The sequence below is a fragment of the Dermacentor albipictus genome, chromosome 5 (assembly GCF_038994185.2).
Source record: "Dermacentor albipictus isolate Rhodes 1998 colony chromosome 5, USDA_Dalb.pri_finalv2, whole genome shotgun sequence".
Taxonomy (NCBI): domain Eukaryota; kingdom Metazoa; phylum Arthropoda; class Arachnida; order Ixodida; family Ixodidae; genus Dermacentor; species Dermacentor albipictus.
The window spans coordinates 73,417,503-73,437,116 of record NC_091825.1 but is presented as its reverse complement, the minus strand read 5'-3'; the positions used below and the strand labels follow the sequence as shown (position 1 = coordinate 73,437,116).

The 19,614-nt window shown below is 43.1% G+C and overlaps 1 long non-coding RNA gene across 2 annotated transcripts in view; it reads left to right on the top strand.

The window, feature by feature from the left end:
* The first annotated feature begins 317 nt into the window (after positions 1-317).
* LOC135899769 (uncharacterized) overlaps positions 318-19,614 on the top strand; it is a 74,507-nt gene continuing 55,210 nt past the window's right edge. For both annotated transcript variants that reach the window (XR_011514867.1, XR_011514866.1), the window contains exons 1-4: positions 318-545; positions 11,969-12,135; positions 15,195-15,304; positions 17,923-18,042. This is a non-coding gene — a long non-coding RNA (uncharacterized lncRNA). The remainder of the gene's footprint in view (positions 546-11,968; positions 12,136-15,194; positions 15,305-17,922; positions 18,043-19,614) is intronic.

Here is a 19,614-nt window from a genome sequence, read left to right as displayed (position 1 = left end):
TGTTACACACGAGGTGTTTTAATGCAGAACCAGATGAATCTGGTTGATAGGCGCGGTTGTTGAAGAGCGGTCTCGCGGCAGCTTGGCTCACGTCGTTCTCTTCCTTCTTTCATCTGGTTGTTTGCGCGGCAGGCGTGGTTCATGACAGCTTGTGACAATATTATAAGAATAGTGGCAGTAAGCGGCAGACAACATTATTATTATTATTATTATTATTATTATTATTATTATTATTATTATTATTATTATTATTATTATTATTATTATCGCTGTATCGCTGCAGTCGGCAGCGATACAGTGGCCTGTTAAACTGATCGCCTGTACTTCCACAGATCACCTGGCCTGCTGAAGGTTTTCCCGCTGGATTGGCAGAGGTGCGCCCATCGACGCCTACCGACACTGCTCGGCTGATTTCATCGCCTGGATCCTGCTATTCTGGCAACGCTGACCCGGCGTTTCAGCATAAAACGCCCACTCAACCCAGACCGCTTCGCAGTCGGCAGCGATACAGTGGCCTGTTAAACTGATCGCCTGTACTTCCACAGGTATGTTTTCCTTTGTAATCTTTTGCTTCTCATTGTATGTGAAGTGCTGCCGACTGCCAAGCGTTGCTCTTATAACGTGTCGCGATGTCCGGAGACAGCCTTTGTATTGCCTGTCAAAAAAGTCTGCCTAGTGATGGGCGTATTATGGCGTGTTGTGAATGCAAATATTCATATCATCACGGACAGACTTGCTCGGGTATTGCCCCTAATACCTTTAACACTATGGGACAGGCGAAACGTGAGGGTGGGGTATGCAAGACCTGCAGAGTGAACAAAAAGCAACCTTCTTCATCCCGGTCGGATTCAGCGCAGGCGGCAGGCAATAACGACGCTATTTTAGCTCTTGTTGCGGAAATCAAGGACGTAAAAAAAACCTTAGAAGTACTACCGGCACTGCATTCTAAGGTTGACTCGCTCTTGTTTCTGAAAGCCGAATTCTTAAAGCTGTCGAAGACCGTCTCTGACCTTGAAGACGCCGTCACTTTCTTGTCAAAGCAGTACGAGACTACACGTGAACAGCTCAAGTTGTCTGAAGAAGCAGCAAGGACCAGAGACAGAGAAATTCAGAAGTTAAATGAGACTGTCCGTGTTCAGGCTGAGATTTTGCAACGATTGCAGCACGATCAAAATGAATCTGAACAGCACAGCAGAAAGGCAAATTTGGAAATTCGTGGCTTGCCGGTTGCTGATAAGGAAGACTTGAAAAAAATACTGCATGATCTGGCTGATAAAATTGATTTACCCGAATTTTCTGTTGATACTGACGTCATTGCTGTCCACCGACTTTCTGGCAAAACAGATACTGTCCCTACAGTCTTGGTTCGTTTCTCAACGGTAAGCATGAAAGAAAACTGGATGAGGGCTCGTGGAAAGCTTCGACAGCTCTGTGAATCCAAAGTACTTCCGAAGCTCTACTTTAATGACAATCTAACCAAGGCAAATAGGCATCTGTTCTGGCTTGCCCGGGCCGCAGGCAAGCTACACAAGTACAAGTTCGTGTGGGTGAGAGCAGGCAAAATCTTCGCTAAGAAGGACGAAGTCTCTCCACTCATTCGCATTACCAATGAAATGGATGTTGAAAAAATCCAATGAATATGTATCCGTCTGTTTTGCTTGATTTTCCGAGCTTTCGAGCTTTTAAGGACAGCTTCGGTCCGAATTCCGAATCAGACTTTACTTTGGTCAATATAAATATTCGCAGTCTACGTAAATACTGGGATGAGTTTAAACATATTGCAGAAGATGCCAGAAATTTTGTAGATGTATTTGTGCTAACCGAAATAAATATTCCCGAATCAAGCACACAGTTTTTTGCCATAAAAGGTTACAGTGAAAAATTTATCACTCGTTTACACCGTCGAGGGGGTGGAATTGCAGTTTTTGTGAATGAAAAGTACACAGTATCATGCATTGATGTAGATTTGGCTCATGCTGAATGCCTGTGTTTAAATGTAAGCTTTCTTCAGACCGCTCTTACTTTGTTAGCGATCTATCGGCCTCCTGCAAACAGCGTTAGTCGCTTTATAATAGAATTAGAGACTGTTTTGAAGCGTTTCAGTAATGAGGAGGTGTTTTGCCTCACCGGTGATTTAAATATTGACTTATTATGCCCAGGCAAAGCTCAAGTGTCAGACTATTTATCTGCCCTTTCTGCTTTTGGCCTCGAAAGCATGGTCACCACCTTCACACGTGAAGAAATTGTGAATAGCCGAATAACGCATTCTTGTTTAGACCACATCGCCGCACGGGCGCCTAATCATGATCTGCATTCATGCGTGATTACGCAACGCTTAGCAGACCACTATTTCACTGTCTGTCGTTTCAGCTTGAGGCGTCTCTTTAACACACCTCAACGTTGGAAAGTAAATAGCTCAGATAGGCGGACGCGCGTTATCTTTGTTGATCAACGCAAATTGGATGAAATGATTGGCAAGTTCGATTGGTCTTCACTGATTGTTTCCGGAGTGCCAGTGTTTATTTATGAACAATTCAGTTCGAAAATACGCAGCTTTCAAGAAGCCTGCACTCGAATTGTTCTAACTAAACAGAGAAGAAATCATAACTGGCTTACCGTGGATATAATGAATGCAATCGCCTACCGAGACTTGCTGTGGAAACGGCTTAAACGAACTCCTAAAAATGCTGAGCTTCGCGCTAGCTACCGAAGCGCAAGGAATAAAGTCGTCGCCCTTATACGATGCGCAAAACGCCGCTACTTTCAACGTCAGTTTCAATTATCTGTTCGAAATCCGGCAAAGACGTGGTCACTGATAAACCACCTACGCGGGAAAGACACTAATAATTCAAAGCTAGCTGACACTTTCCCATATGATCTTGCACAGACAGCCGCAATCTTCAATCAACATTTCGCGCGCGTTTCGGGAGCAACTTCAATGGTGCCAGCTGGCCGCTCTGGAAAAGAAAAAATCATATCGGCTTCCGCGTTCTTACCAACGATAACATTCGACACACTCGCAAGAATAGTTGCTGGGTTTAGGCGACATAAGCCAGCTGGTATAGATGGTATATCGGCATCTTTGCTCCAACGAAACTTCAACGCACTATCGCGTATTCTTCTTGTCATACTTAATGGATTCCTAGAGACGGCTACAATGCCGGTGGAATTAAAAACGGCTATTGTATCTCCATTATTTAAAGGAGGAAAGAAAGGTATTGTGGACAGTTACCGACCTATTTCGATCTTGCCTATCATGTCACAAATAATAGAAAAATTTCTCTTAGAAACTATGACGTCATTTCTAGATAAGTTTTCAGTTATATCGAGTCGTCAGTTCGGCTTTGTCGCGGGACGGGGCACCATTGCTCTGCTCGAGGAATTTTCAGATGAATTGAACACAGCTTTAGAACACAACATGTTCGCATGCGCATTCTTTCTCGATACTTCTAAAGCCTTTGATACGGTGAACCACGAACTCTTGCTTGAAAAACTATACCTGCTCGGCTTCAGGGGGCCATTTTACCAGTTCCTAAAAAACTATTTGTCCGGCCGCTCACAGGTGATATCTTTAGACAACGAGTTATTCATCAATAACAAACTACCCTTGAAAGCTGGAGTGCCTCAGGGCTCTATATTGTCTCATCTTCTCTTTAACATATTTATAAATGACTTTTCTTCAGCTGTTTCGAAGTGTATGATATTTCAGTATGCAGATGACACTGTCCTTTTAACTAAACATATCTGTTACTCAAAAGCAATTGCATTGCTTCAAGAGAGTGTGTACGACGCAATGACCTGGTTTGCTAACAACTGTTTGTCAATAAACAAAGAAAAAACAAAACTGTTATGTTTTAGAAATCCACTTAAAGCAACGGTTACAAATTTACCCTTGTTTCTACACTGTCGTACTTGCCAATCGTGTCAGTGTGCCCCTGTAGAGTATGTTAACTCCATTAAATACCTTGGCGTTTTCTTTGACAGTGACCTCTCATGGAATGATCACATGGCGTATCTTTGCGGCAGGCTCAGAAGTGTTTCCTCGCTGCTTTTTAATATTAAATCCATTGTTCCGATGCCTGTAAAAATCACTATCATGCACGCCTTAGCATACAGTGTGTTACGTTATGGCATTACATTGTTCGGGTTTTGCTCCTCTCGATGGCTCTGTCGAATTGACAGAATTCTAAAAAATATGTTGAAGTCCATTGTTTATAACTCTTCCTCGGCCGACAATGTGAACTTATTTATACATCTGGGTCTTCCGTCATTTAAAACTTTGTTCACTCAAACGGTTGTGGCTAGACATTTTTGGAACCCTGATTTCAAACAAGAATATGTTGCTCCCCGTGCACTGCGGAAAACATTGCGTTTTGTAGTACCGCACTGCAACACAAGATTTGGTAAGGCTAGTAGGTATGCTTATGTCCCAAGAATATTCAATGACCTTCCTGATCATATATTTACTGCAACTTCGAAACGAAACTTGAAAAAAATGTTGAAGGCACTGTAAGATATGTATAATACTGCATTTCTCTTTTCTTGTATTTCTTTTGTCACTGATTTCAGCTGATTTTCTGTTTCATTTTGTGTGATGAACTTCACGAGCTTGTCATTTCTGTACATGTTGCCATTTTGACTTTGTTTGCCGACATGCCGGGCCAAGTCACGCAAGCCACTTCGTTGGCTTTGACGGGCCTGCCTTCTGATGTACGATTATTGTAAGATGGCAACAATATTATTATTATTATTATTATTATTATTATTATTATTATTATTATTATTATTATTATTATTATTATTATTATTATTATTATTATTATTATTATTATTATTATTATTATTATTATTATTAAACATTTCATTCGAATGTCTTACACAATGTTTTCCGCCAGTTGATCAAATGTTTTCATACAGACGTCCTGCAGGATAAGAGGGAGCCATCCGTGTTGTTGTTCAAGATAAGAGGGCAGTGTTCAAACTGTTTCCTTCTATCACGCTGAAATGATTTACGTTTTGCTTGCATAGACACCCGTGTACTTAGATTTAGGTTGACATTAAAGAGCCCCAGGTGGTCCGTATTTCCGGAGTCCCCCATTACGGCGTGCCTCATAATAAGATCGTGGTTTGGGCTCGTAAAACACCATACTTTTTTTAACACTTCGCTTGAGGACTTCAGACCTCTCGCTTACCCTTTTCGCAATTTATCACCTTCCGCGCGGTAACGTGCAACTGTTTCTGTCTTAACCTAAACACTGCTTTATCATCACTTTCTCTACATGAGCATGTGAGCCTGATAGTCAACAGAAATGGCACAAAGGCACCTGTCGGTGTTTACACAGACACTATTTCAAAATGGGGCCCAGAAATAAGAATCCGTTATGCCACAGGCAAACAGTTTTTGGCAGACAATTCTACGGTTTCGTGTATTGACCAGATTAGCGGGCCCTCATGTAATCTACTTAATAACTCCACAGTAGTGCAGACAAAAGTAGCAGATCACTACTTCGTTGGTACTTTTATAAGGCAGCCATCCTTCCCGATTGCTTATAGCGCTACCAAGAAAGACATTTCAATAACTGATCCAAGCATGTTTGATAGGCTTGTACAACGGTATGATTGGTACAGTTTCCTATCCATCGTGCACTCATCTGAAATTTATGAAAAAATTGTGCCTCTTTTCGTTTGATTCCATTCCGCGTTGCCTTAGACCAAAATAGCGTTATTACATACTACCATGTGCAATAAATGCCGTAAAAGAATGCGCCAATGCCATATATCGGCGTTGTTCAATAACTTACACCGTAATGTGCTGCAGTCAACAACAAAAGATAAGCTCAAAAAGCACCAGAACGCGCGGATTTGAGTAGCTACAACACATAACGAAATAGAACTTACTTATCTCTCTATATTGAGCTTGAATTGTTGTTTTGGTTAAAAATGTGATCTGAAAGGTTGTTTCTGCCAAGGTTTTCAATGAGCAAATTCAGTTCTTCACCTTACTTTGTTGCTTATAATCATATATTCTCTTTTATTGTTCTAGTCAAACTAAGTATCATTGTCTGGTTAAAATTGTACCCGCCAAATGGCCTTAACAAGACATGTATGTGTGTACGTATGTACATAAGCGTATTATAATGATCTATTTAATGTGCTTATAGGTGTATATGTGCGGAGTAGCCGCTTTTTCATAATTGTTTCATTTTTTGGTATGTTTTGTTTCTTCGTTATTGTTATTTTCTTTAACCGTTTGTTGATGCCTCTCACTCTCTGCCAGTCAAGCCCACTGTGGTTTTGTCAGGCATGATGTATGTACTGTGCTTTCTATATACAGTAAGAATAAGGATGACTAATATTATTATTAGTAGTAGTAGTAGTAGTAGAACACATTGTGTCACCAATCTATAAAACCGGGATCCTTTGTTTCAATCTAGCTATGCGTACCTCTGTGGCCTAGTGTGGGTTGGCTGCTAAGCCACGGATGGACGCACAGTACCACAGAATGACTATGGTGCACTTCTTCTCTTGTTAAACCTAGCGCTTTCAGACGTTTGGCGCATGCTTTGTGCCGCAAAGAAACCATTCACATGTAAAAGTGGGAATCCACCAGTCTCCCCCAGAGTGCTCGTGCTTTCGGAACCTATGCGAGACTGCGCCGCCTTCGGGATATGCCCGGACATGGCCCCCAACAGGTGTTGTATATTTCAGAGGCGCGTTGTGGATGAACCAAGTGTTTTTTGTCATCCTATCAACGATGATATCTTGAGATTTGTACTCCAGGCGGCATTCCCAAGCTTACGTACGTGCCATGTCCAGAAAGCCAGTGGTTGAGAAGTGTTTGATAGTGACGTCAATCATTTTCACCCTGATGTGTTCTTCGTGAGCTTCACATGACGCATATAGTTCCGCGACACGCGCATGTGCGGGATGTTTCAATGTCCTTATAGGTCTGGTGGGCAGTGAGTTGTATTCGAAATGCTGTTGCGTTTGCTACTACCTGCGGCATTAGAAAAGTTTACGTAACAATCGTGCTGTACAAGGCCGGGTGCCTTATGGTATGCGTCAGTATTCTTTTCATTGTATGCTTGCGGATCCAAACAGGCAAAGCGAAATCCACACAAACCAAAAACCTAAGACATTCATCGCAGATGCTGTGCGGTGGGCGTGGGGGGTGATGGGGGGTTGTGGTGTTTAGTGCTGTGCTGTGCAGGTGGTGTGCTGCCCATTATCATAAATCTCACAGTTTGTGCGATCTGGTGATATTTAGGAATATGTTTCTGGCATTTACATTTATGTTGCGCCTTCGTTATTAAGCATTTGACGTCATCAAAATATATGGCATAAACTGCTACACGAAAAGGAAGGAATAATATTTATCGTTATCTTGTATTGCGTCCATAAACAACGTCAGGTCTTTGCATTCGGTCACAGTTTTATGCTGGGCTATTCTTTCAATTATATTTTAACTTCAAAAAAGAGAAACCAGCTGCATCAGCACGGGCAAGTATACCAACACCATTACAAGATCTGGAATGAAAGCGTAGTTAGGCGACACATGTGTTACTGTTAGAACTAATGTAATTACTAAGTCCACGACTTAACATTATTGCACGTGTAGCACGCTACAAGAAACACCCAAAAGAAAAAAGAACTCCAGGAATACTTCGCTTGACCATGGGATTAAGTAATCCTCACTCTATGGCATCCCGCCTGCATCTCATTCTGAGGGTTTTGTCCGAATTAGCATATTTTCGTTTCATAAGTAAAGTTTTGTTTTATTATCATGCGAAGCCATATTTTTACATGAGCTACATTAGTGCCATATCTTCTTTTTTTTTTTGCTGGAGTCAACTCACACCGGTAATGGGGCTATGGTTGTAGAAATCCCATGGGAACTCTAGAACATCGAGTTGTTCAATTTTCCGATGCTTTGGGTGTGGCGGAAGTATACAATATTACTATGTCCCTTTTCATCCTTCCGATTTTCTTTTGTTCTTCTTCTTTCTTCTTTTCCGGCATTTCCCTTTCACAAGAGGCAGCGTCAGCTTTGCTTTGTTGTTCCATTTACCTGAATGTTGGTACCATAACTCGATTATTTGCTTGTATCTTATTGGCTACTTTCCCGTACTGTTGCTTAACATCAGTTCTGCACAAGTGAAAATATATAAAACAGTCATAATTATACACGTTCTTTCCTTTCTGTGAATAATACAGTCAGAGAATGTTGAAAATTCAATGTCGTCAGATATGCCAGGCAATAGCATGTTAATACCAGGGATGCTATGAAAGAAGGCCTAAGATTGCCAAAGTTCAGCATCTCGGCATTGTCTGGCGAAACCCACAAATAAATGAGCCAATCGTATCGAGACATAAAATTGAACCCTCGACACTCCTTCACCTTCATTGGCTTTTTCATTATTCGTTCTTCGGCTATCAGAACTTGGGGGCTACCTCACGGTCAGCAGATAAAGAAAGAAAAGGCAGTCACGTGGTCAAACCATCGGTGCTGTCTCTCATTTGCTTATTGTTCCACCATGTGGATTGCCTGTGCAAGTAGGGTACCGTAAAAAATTGTAATATTTTAGCCTATAGAAGTAAAGGGAATTGCTTTAAAGGGCATAAAAATTGCAACAGCGCAAACACATGCAACCACAAAGTACCAAGGACGAGACACATGCGCTGTTACTGTCAACTAAATTTTATTGACGGAATACGTGATACGTGACGGGAGTGATACAATCGGGGAAAATGACATTGCTAAGACAGCGCTTGTGTCTCCTCCTTGGTACTTTGTGGTTGCATGTGTTTGCGCTATTACAATTTTTTATGTCAAGTATGCACCAACTCACCCAGAAAGACGTTTTAATGCTTTAAAGGGAAGTAAGGGAAAAAAATTGGAGGACGCTTAAGCTTCGCCTTCAAGAGTGGAACGCGATAGCGTTCCCGTCGACCCGCCAAGGGGTGTAAGACAATGGGCTACAGGGCAGCCATCACTTACGAGGCGCCCCGCATCAGACGCGGTGAGCGTCGAGCCATATGGTCGAGCAACGCGGCGTTCGGCGCAGCAACGAAACGTGCGCCTGAGCAAGCGGAGCGAACCAAAGAACTCGGTATCCCGGAGGGGGAAATGATGCACGCCAGCCAAACGCCGTGATCGGCACGGGCAGAGAGATAGAGAGATAGTGATCTAAAGAAAGGAAGGACGCTTGATTCTACAGAGGGAGCGAGCCGCGACAGCTCCAATGCGCGCGTGGCGCGCCATCTGTCGGGGCAGCGCCGTACATGGAGAGGAGGGGGTCTTCTGTGTTTGCCGCAAGATGGCTCTCCGTGTGCGGAAAGCGCAGAAGAAATGCAACGAAACGCACTTCGCTACTCGTGTAATTGCGACTTCTGTAAGTTACATGTTCATAATTACCGATATACACCACAGTATAACATTCCACGGCTCGTTTCGAAGGCAACACCGCATTCACTAGAGGCGCGTTTGTACCTTATGGAAGCATCGAAATCGTGGCTGAGTGGTAGCGTCTCCGTCTCACACTCCGGAGACCCTGGTTCGATTCCCACCCAGCCCATCTTGGAAGTTGCTTTTTATTTATGGAGTGCATGCCGTGATTTATCGCTCACGGTCAACGCCGCAAAACGCTGACGCCGACACCGACACCCGACGCCGACACCGACACCGACGCCGACGACACCGGCTTTTCTGCGACACGAGCTCCTTAACGCTATCGCGTTAATACAGGTGGCGGGCCCGTGATGCGCCCCAGAAAAGCGTGGCAAGCGATTGCGCCGAGTGTGTAAGTAGACCGCTGGCCAGTCAATACTGCGATATATATACCAATGTTGCGTTGATAACCCTAAGCAGCACTGGCGAGTGACATTGCCCAGTCTTCTGCGTATGAAACGAGGAAATACTGTGCGCATATGGCACTCGCGTTGGCACACGTTGCTTTATCTGGACTTCTCAGTGTGTGCTGCTTTCGCGCCTTCCACGCTATCTTAGTTCGCTGAGTGCCGTCGTTCAAGGCATCCTGCGCAGCGCCCTTATAACTCGATTTCTAAATGGCGAGAGCGAGATTGCCGTGAACTTGACAAAACTGAGGACAAAAGCATTTTATGGAAGTTTAAGAATGATGAAATGCTATATGTAAGCGTAAAATAATGCCACGTTTGAGCATTCAAACTTTATTAGCGTTTCTAATCCACGAAGCACTTTCTTTATTCTCTCGGTGTACCATATCACACAGCGTCTGAATAATCAAGTGTTCTTCCTACTACACTACTTGATCTAACTTTTACTTTATATGTCCTTCAATCGCTTTAACAGGTGGCGGTAATCTTGTGCGATGAAGAAACTCACGCTTCTATGCAACACTGGTAAATGGCGAACAGCACCATGACTAGAGAATACTCAATGAGACCAAGGAACAGCCGGCGGATGAAAGTAAAGTTCCAACCAACCATGAAGCTATCCGTGGAGAAGCTGGGTCCTTCTCTCAACTGCGTTCTGCTTTCATTCGTATCAAGGTTCACGTCTTGACCTAGCCGTGCATCTTGAACGCACACTGACAAAAAGAAAAGGAATATGGTTTTGCTGTTATCTGGATTTTTTTTTTCATCGCGATGATTGCGAACTTGATCCATTACTATGACTAGCGTGGTTCATGTTTCGCTGCTACTAGCATTCGCAGCGTGTGAAAAAAATACGGCTATTTAAAGCAAACGCAAATGCATGCCTAACTCAAACGGGGAAGAAAGAAGAACCACGTTGCATAATAATGCCAGGTGTGGTATGCGGGATGCATAATACAAAAGACACTCTACTCTTATAAGGGAACATCTTCTTGTAGGGTAATGTAAGCGAGGAGTGCGAATGCAAAAAACTATGCTTCCTTGTTTCCTGAAATTGCGAGAATGCAGTCCGATCCATTTTTCTCAGCCCCTCGACTCGTTGAAGTTGCATCTCATTTTAGTTATTCGCAGTAGTGTTCATAAGATGAATATCATAACGCATGAGAGACGAGCCATATGCTTTTTTTATTTTATATGAAATATCTCCAGCCCCATTCCAAAGTTTCGCGAGTACTAACATTTCAGAAAGAAATGCTTCTGAAGAATGAACCAACTAAAAGGTCACCGGATACAATCATGGAAGCCAGATGAAGCTTGTAACGCGAACAAGCACACTGACTTCAATGTGAGCCGGAGTGTAGATCTTCAATGATTCGATGTAACTACGTATGGGGTTATGGGCAGCGGGCACAAACATTCACACGGTGATACGACGAATAACCGCTTCGAACGGCTGTTTGAATGAGTGAATGCAAGCGCATTCGTTGTATTGAGAAATGATTTGACAACAATTGGTGGCTAAATGAAACACACTTCCCTCCTTATTCCTATACTTTGCACAAAGCGCACCGCATATTTTTAGCGAAGGCTATATAATACTGTTCCGTGTACAAGGTTCAACAGTCGAGTAATAGCTTTTTTGTCTTTATCCATGGCACTGTCGGTTTCCGCGTAACACCCGGACAGGTGGCCAGCACCTACGCGTTGGAGTTCCATAGAATGTCGCTTGGAAATGTCAACAGCATCCCCGTTGTGGGCTATCTACTCAGTGTGCGACCAAGACCCCCGTTGTAAAATCGCAGTCAGACATCTATGTTTGCGCCGCTTGCTGGGGAAGAGGTCACCAGTTCGTTTCTAGACCACGGAGAATTTTGATGGAGGCGAAACGCAAAAAAAACAATCGTGTGTTCTGCATTGGGCGCACTTTAAACAAGGGGACTAAGGCGGACGAGATTATTGCGGAGTACCTCGCCTGAGGCGCACCTCAAATTAGGTCGTGGTATGGGCACGTGGAGCCCGAGCATGTGATATTTAGATATTTATACAGCAATAGTGGTGCCTTATTCAGCGCAGAAATAACTTCATGAGGCTATTTTTGTGTTGTGTATTTCAGGATATTGTGCACATTTGTAGGCGGTTACCTCAAAAGATCTTTTGTATCAAGATACTGTACCAGTGACGAACATTTTTTTGATTCCCGGGAAGTGTCATACTGCTGGAGCTTCTAAGAATACAACGATAAAAGAAGAACTCACCGCCGAAGAGCTTCTTACTCTATAGGTATGGAAGGCCATTTACATATACGTAGACATATAGATGGCTACGATGTAGTAATGGTTTAATGCAAAATAAAAAGAGCGCGAGAAAAGACATAGACAAGACTCAGCACCACAAGTGCTCATAGAGACCGCTAATAGAGTTCAGTCTTGCCTGTGTCTTTTTTGCATTCTTTAAGTTTACTTTAGACCAGCAACAAGTCTTATGGTGATGGAGTTCTTTAGGTACCCGAAATTGCCGCTAAAAGTTTGACGGCTTTGTTTTGATTGATGATTTGAAAAGCTCAGTGGAAGTTAATGCTCAGGAAAGCGAGAAAGGAAAGCGCTGTCTTGTACCTTTTTTCTCACTTTCTGACTGACATTTGTGGCACTTTGAGCTTGAGAGTCATTAACAGAACAAAAAGGTATTTACGTTTGATCAGCCTGGGAAAACTAGGAGAAGAGCTAGCGAACGAACATGACCAAGCTAAGGTCCTCAGCGTGGGATCTAGCACCATGGCCTCTCGTATTTCAAGAATTAAACGGATTCGCCTTTCATGCAATGAGCTTTTGCTTTGCACAAAACAGTCATTAGCACTGGGGGTTAGAACAAATACATATACTTTCTCTGAGAATTTATGAAAACCAAACCTCTTAGTTGCAAATATTCATAGAGTTGGCTCCGTTTCGGCCGACTTGATTGGTTTGTTGTGAAAGTTCCGGTACTAACAGACCTGCCTGAAAATAAAGAACGTCACATCCAGAGAAATTTTGACAGAACGACGAGAAGAAACAAAATATCTTATGTCGGTAGCAAGTTGTACACAGTGCTCAATTCATGATTGCTGTCTCCCCACCAATAATTTAACTACTCTCTCGGTTTCAAGTATTAAGATTAATAACAAAGTTCTGATTCATTGATATGTATTTATTATCAGTAGAACCACATATGACAGAGTATTAATCAAAAAATGAAATATGCAGGCCTCAAACAGCCATCCAAATAAGGAGGAATTTTCACGCAGAGAACAACAATTTCAGCAAAAGTTTCGGTATTAGTTTTAATCACCTCAGTAGTTTTGTAAAAGCCAATGATCTGGATTTGTATTAGTGCCACAGTAGTTCTCTAAACAAGCAATAAATTTCGAATTTTCCGTCTTCATAACAAAACCTTACACATAGACGCAGAATTAAGGGCGTTGCCCATGATGATGGTAGCCGAGGCGTACACCCTCCACCAATAAGAAACAAAGAAGAGAATATCGGATTTGAAATCCATGCTTTTAATTTTTCTTGCCTATAATTGTAATGAGAAAAAGTTGCGCGAGCGGAATTCTTTATCAGGACGACATCTCAAGGAATAGTACTGCGCTTGGCTCTGACTTGCAAGTTTCTGACTGTTCCAACGCCGATAAACCGTTGTCCTTCGTGTTAGCGGAGATTGTGCATTGGGGTCTTGACTGAGTTCCATCAACTAGTGGATATCCAACTCATTGATAAGCTTAGCGTGATCCTGGGTATTTTAATACGGCGCATGGCACATTCATCCTTTTGCCGTAGCTGGGTTGAATTCAGTTATCGTCCCCATACCGTGTTCTATTCCATTGTTTCCGTCATCGCTGCAATTGCAGATACTAAACCTAATGGCTAGCCACAGCATCTAAACTCCACTGTAACGTCGTTATTTCTGACGAGGACATGACCTGTGTCAGTAAACTTGTTTTAAACAGTCCGAATTCTGCAATATATTATCGCCGCTACATGCTAAATCTAGCTAGCAGACTATTGCAATATGTGCATGCTGAGCTCCTGCAGCTCTACCATATTAATTACTACATTATGCCGTTAACAATTAACAAATTAGTACTGTTCTTTTTTGCTGCTGGTCACTGAGCGTTAAGTTGTAATGAGATAACATTAAAATAAAAAGTGCTGTTTCATTTCTTCGCGCAACATATAATTCAGAGTTTTGGAAGCGAATATTTACAATAATCTGTAGATAAAGTGCATTCAAAGGTCATATCTTCCTTCATTTAAATAAGCATGACGATGAAGTACTACTAATGGTTCAGTTACCCAGCCAAAATATTTAGGCGTATTTCTACATTGAATACTCCAGTCTGTGGCGGAACTCAACTGCTAACGAAGGATAGCCTTGAAGGCACCGGGAGCTGGCCAAATGCCATTGCGGCGGTACGAATTTTCTATAGTTTCTGCAAACGGTAGACTTTCCAACAACTTCAGAAATCTGACGGTGCGCTAAAGAAGAATGGACTTGCGGCCGTTCATGGCATAACTTGATAAATAAGCTTTGTCCAGTTCGCGCCATAACATTAGAAAGCATAATTTACGGACTTTGCCATTTCATATATTCATGCACGGTATGCGTGTTAGTAGTGCATCATAAGAAGCTTACCTCGAGACAGACGATTAAAATTAAATTATGGGGTTTTACGTGCCAAAACCACTTTCTGATTATGAGGCACGCCGTAGTGGAGGACTCCGGAGATTTGGACCACCTGGGGTCTTTAACGTGCACCCTACGTACACGGGTGTTTTCGCATTTCACCCCCATCGAAATGCGGTCGCCGTGGCCGGGACTCCATCCCGCGACCTCGTGCTCAGCAGCCCAACACCATAGCCACTGAGGATACAGACGATGACTACAGAGAGCACTGGAAACAAATAACGCCACCAATATAACATGCTTGCAGCGCGCGCATTGGCGTATTGCCTAGTCATGCGGTCAGTATGAAAAGCTCAAACGCATAACGGCTAGAGCAAGCTTTTTTTTTTAGAGCAATAGTTGCCTTCAAGCCAGGCAGTTTGCCTTAAAACCCGGATGTACACATCATAAGACTTCCAGAGTAGGCCAGAAGTTGAATCCATTAGCTACCACTTCTGATTCAGGTTGTATAAACTTTTGGGAAACTTGATGGCGCCGGTGGTTCCTTTTCAAGCCGCATACAGAAAAGCGAGCCCGCGAAAAGCAATAACAGACAGCATATGTGCCACCCCATCTGCTTACCTACGGGTCACCCTTTCAGATGAGCTGAATATTCGTCGTCTCGTGTGCGTTCCCAGGTCCCGTGGCAGTGCATTCTTCTCCATGAAACATGATCTTCGAGGGCTCCGTTGCTGAGATGACATTTCAAACTCTCAACTGCCTACATGTGTGGTTGGCGAGCTTCAAGGTATTCAGCCATCATTTCTCGTTTTTCTTGCTTAAGCATACGCTGACGGTACTGTTGAACTTGCACGAAAGCAGCTTTTGCATTTGTAAGATTGCCCTTGTTTTTTGCATCTGTGTGTTTCGTAAGTAAATCATACACTTGGATGACAGAGGCGCTGCCTGCCAGCGTTGGATGTTTTACTCGAATACAGGTAAAATATAAACGAGATGGAAGTCACTGGCATTGCTGCACATGGCTTTACTTTTTTGGAGTCTAGTGAAATATTCAAAAAACTAGAAAATGTACCAACGACAGCAGAAGCTTTGACGCACCACTCGCATTAGAAAGGTAAATCACAGTTCTATGCGACACCTACCATCCTGCCAAGTTTTTCCGCTCTCTCGGTCTTTTTGTAACCTGCGTGCATTTACAACTTTGTGAATAATCTTGAAGCATTCACACTATTTTACTTATACCAGATAAAACCTAACTTAACTCACCACCTCACGCGAGAAAAAAAAAGAACACCTCCTTCTCTTCTTTTTTAATGTTCTGAGAGCTAGCCGAAATGTCTGCCAAAATCTATGCTGTCCGTGAATTAGAACAAAATGGCGCAAATGGTCATAATCAGAACCTCCGTGAATTAGAGTTCTTAAACCATCATTTCATCTGAGACCGCAAAATCGGTGTGTGATGTTGAAAGACTAATTGTAACAAAACCAAATGTTAATTGTACCTCCCACCACTTTTTGGGTGCTGTCTGGGGCTGTCTTGGCGAGTATACAACAACTTGGGCCGCTGGCCATGTGCCTGAAAAGACAACTTGGGCCAATGCGTACGATAAAATTGGCATGTACCAGTGGGTATGTGAATTTTCGAGCCACTCCGCCAGAACGGTTATGTGCCGCAGGGTAGGTGGCCAAATGGGCAAAGGTAACAAGAGGCAAAAAGTGAAGAAATCGGCTACAGGAAGTGGAAAAGTCGGCAACAGAAGCGGCCGTCTTTGGAGAAACAAGACAACGTGAAACAACAGTGTGCATTGAACTAAGAGTGTTGAGCTACGTAGAATTCGAGAAGGACTACGGAACGAGAAGCATTTCAGTAAACATCAAAGGAAGCTTCACTTATCGCAGGGTCCCATGTATGTGTAGCATCAACCTTTGCTTTTTTTGTTGTTGTTTTTTCGTTCGCTTTAGGTTAGTACCACTACAATTCCTTTTTATCACGTCATCATATGAGCCTGGTCATTCAGAGGGGTATTATGAAAACTACGAATTTCCTCTCAGTCTGACCTGACGATGCATATGGGGTGCGTATACGTGCGTTGAAAGTCTCCTCTAGAACTGTACTACCAGTGCGATTCCCAGCGGCAGCTTTGTTAGCTTGGATCAGAAATAGCTGAATGGCTCTCGCACTTGATGAAAACACCGAAATGTTCAAGTACCAATAGATAGCGACACACTTATGGACGTACATACCATTTAGGCAGCACCGGCATATCTGCAGGCTAAAGCTTCACATGTTTGATCGAACATGCTTAATTTTACTCTGTGAACAGTCAATTTTAAGCAGATGCAGGTGAGAAAAGCCGCTACATATAGATTAAGCCATCTATAGCCTAAATGCGGGCTCAAAACGGACGTTTCAGTGGGCCACTCTTGAAATTACGATTGACCTAACATAGTACATTCGGTCACCTCTGCTTGCAACATAATACTTTGCGGAACATAGGACATCTTTAGTATCCACCTGCACATCCTTGTGTAAACTTTAATAAGTGTTACAGACCTTCCTGTAATATACATTTTCATTGTGTGCTGATGATATATTAAGACACACCACTTCAAAATATGGTGAGCAAAAACATTGCTTAAATTTTTTTTTTCCTGTTGTGAGATCTCAAAGAGCAAAAAAATATATATGCACAATATGTCTGTGTTGCTACTGAAAATGTCGGGTTAACACTTCCTGCAGGTGGTAGTGCGAACTTTCTGTAGTATTTAAACACAGTGTGCGGTATTTAGAGAATACAACGAATTGAATTCGGGAAGTCCATGATGCATTCTCCGTGATCTGGATGGTCCATTATTCCACATCTATAAGCGCTTATGCAGGCCAGTCTTTAGCGCTATGATAACAATAGGTCAGGAAACATTTGAAATGCCGTTCTTCTCATATCGATGGTCACTGTTGGTTTTGAACAATTTGTAGTCGCATACTATTCTTTAATGTTTTTTTTTCTTGCGGCATAACAAAGCAAAGAGGCGGCAATAAAAAATTATCAGCCAAGGAAGGCGACACTCATGCAAAGGAAATTTTCTTGTAAATTTCAAGCAGCGCAAACCTTAGGCTTGAGACAGAGATTCAGCTAAGAAAGAATTAGCAGGTTGCTCATTCGAAGATATACGAGCGCACCTCGGCGGAGCCGAGAACGATAACTACGGAGTGCCGCTTCACATCCAACTGTTTTTTTTATGCATTCCTAGATGCGACATACTTGCTTTGATATAGTAAACCGTGGCTGTGAATACAGGCAGAATGCTGTTACAAGATACTGCGCTATGAATGTTGACAAGGGCCAACGAGCCTTGCCCGTGGCATAGCGTATTAACGTTCGTCTGACCACGGTTTATTTGCAGGATAGTTTCCTTCTGAGTCAATGAGCGAAGGGAAGACGCTTAAAACTATGGTTTCGTAAATTTTGTATAAACGTGCCACCAAGGAGCAACCGGACCACCGCACTTCCGTGCGACTAAGGGGTAAGATATTTTGTATATATATATATTCGACATATTGAGAATTTTGTGGAATGCAGTCAGCTTCTCTATATGACTTTCATAGAATCTGAAAAGGCATTCAATTCAGTGAAGGCACCAGCAGTCGTGGATTCATTGCGGAATCAAGGAGTGAAGCAGGCCCACAAAAATATTTTGGGAAATATCTACAGAGTCCTCAGCTACTTCACTTCTCCGCAAAAAAAGTAGAAAATTACGCATCGAGGAAGTGGCCATGCAAGGAGACACAATCTCTCCAATGTTCTCACTGTATGCTTATAAGAAGTATTAAAGTATTAAAATGGGCAGGCTTGGAGTGAGGATAAACGGCGGATCTCTCAGCAACCTTCAATTTGGAGATGACTTTGTTTTGTTCAGCAACACTGGGGACAAGTTGCAACAGATAGATTATTGAGGGCCTCAACTGAGAATGTGTGAGAGTGGGGTTGAAGAATGATATGCAGAACGCAAAGACCACGTTCAATAGTTTGGCAAGCGAGTAAGAACTCACAATGGCCAATTATTCTCTAGAGTTTGTGCACGAGCGCATTTATCTACGGCAATCACTCAAAGGGGACCCTGATCATGATAAAGAAACAAAATAATAAAAAATAATGACGTTTCACTTCGTACACGGGGCTTACGCGCAAGCACTTAGCTTCTGTACCAGAGTTTCTATGCTATGCCGTCTTGTGACGGAATCTCATTGTCACAAGTAACCCAGCACGTTCTTAGGAAATCTCCTGGGACACGCCTAGCCCGCATATCGTGCCCGGCGCTTGCCTATTACTTCGGCGTCAGTCTACTCGCGCTCTGCCTGCTGCGTTGCTCTTCCGTCCTTCGCGTTCGGCGCTCGGCCTCTCGATCGCCAAAAGAAACCGGTACATACATATCGCGCACGAGCACGCAGCAACTACCAGATGAGGTGACGCCAGCGCGGCTCCACCTACCCTTCTTCTCCGCGACCCTCCATCTCCTTCCCCCATCCCCCCTCCGTTGGGCGCTCCTTCATACCTAGCGGTGCCCGTTCCTCCTCTCCATAAGTAGACGCCCTCCTCCTCCGATGCTGGCTTCCCTTTTCCAACCAGGCGGCCTGCGAATTAGCCTCGCCGATTGCACAGATGGGGCACTTACGATTGCTCGTCGAATGAGATGCAGTGCATACGGCAAGCATCACCCAATTCCTCACCGGATGTTTACCATTGTTGTTGAAAAGTCTACCATCATTGCATTACGCCGATGCTAACATATTGGGCTCAAACATGGAGATGTGTAACGAAGCTCGAAAATAATATTATGACCGCACAAACAGAGATGGAACGAAAAGTGTTTGGCGTAATATTAAGAGACAGGTAGGAGAGCGGTTTAGATCAGAGAGCAAACGCGGATTCCCGACATTCTAGTTAACATTAAGAGAAAAAGATGGAGCTGGGTACGCCATGTAATACGTAGGGCTGATAACCGGTGAACCATCACAGTGACTGAATGGGTGCCAAGGGAACGGAAGCCCAGTCTGAGACAGTAGAAGGTAAGCTGGGCCGAATAAATTAAGAAATT